The sequence below is a fragment of the Austrofundulus limnaeus genome, unplaced genomic scaffold, assembly GCF_001266775.1.
Source record: "Austrofundulus limnaeus strain Quisiro unplaced genomic scaffold, Austrofundulus_limnaeus-1.0 Scaffold657, whole genome shotgun sequence".
NCBI lineage: Eukaryota > Metazoa > Chordata > Actinopteri > Cyprinodontiformes > Rivulidae > Austrofundulus > Austrofundulus limnaeus.
Genome location: NW_013953059.1, coordinates 8,443 through 9,262, shown reverse-complemented (window position 1 = coordinate 9,262; position 820 = coordinate 8,443). Strand labels below are relative to the sequence as shown.

At 36.8% G+C, this 820-nt stretch overlaps 1 pseudogene; it reads right to left on the bottom strand.

Moving 5' to 3' along the window:
- Positions 1-294: 294 nt before the first annotated feature.
- LOC106531608 (dehydrogenase/reductase SDR family member 13 pseudogene) lies at positions 295-589 on the bottom strand (annotated as a pseudogene).
- Positions 590-820: the final 231 nt, after the last annotated feature.

Here is an 820-nt window from a genome sequence, read left to right as displayed (position 1 = left end):
GGTGCTGTGTATCCATTATCAGAAAGAAAAAGCAAAAATATCACATTAACTGTACAAATTATACATTCAACACATTCAATATTTGAATCAAAATCAAAAAGGAGTTCAAATTATCTCTCATCCTTATAGGTGGAGGGGATGGATACTAGACCAGAAAAACACATAATGATTGTTAGTCAGGTCAGGTATGTCTGAAGAGACATAAAATAACACAGTGTCTAGTAACAAAGAAAATGTTTTAACATGATTTTGATTGCCTATTGATTCTGTTGAAATAATTATTTTAGTTTGTAAGACATTTTCAAATGAATTTATTGAGTAAAAAAAACATATCAGAGGTCACAGAACCTCTCACTGATCTCCCACAGCTTCTTAGCTGCAGCATCATCCTTGGCTTTAGCGTAGAGTTCTCTCACAGTGCAGTTGGAGAAGTACCGCCCGCTGAGATGTTCGATGCCCTCCTGCAGAGCACAGTGCAGGGTGGTCTGACTTCCCTGGACCACGTTTTTGAAGAGGAAAAGCTTTACAGGTTGAAGTATTATTTTAGAAAAGAAGCTTGCGTTCCTGGTCAGCTCAGTGGTGATGGCTCCTGCAAGCAGATAAAGTAGATTTAGTTGCCTGATCTGTAACTGATACTGTAAAAAGATCTGTTTGTACACTGCTCAAAAAAAAAAAGGGAACACTCACAAAACACATCCTAGATCTGAATGAAAGAAATATTCTCATTGAAAACTTTGTTCTGTAAAGATGACAGTGCTGACAGCATGTGAAATACTTTGTCAATCAGTGTTGCTTCTTAAATGAACAGTTTGATTTCACA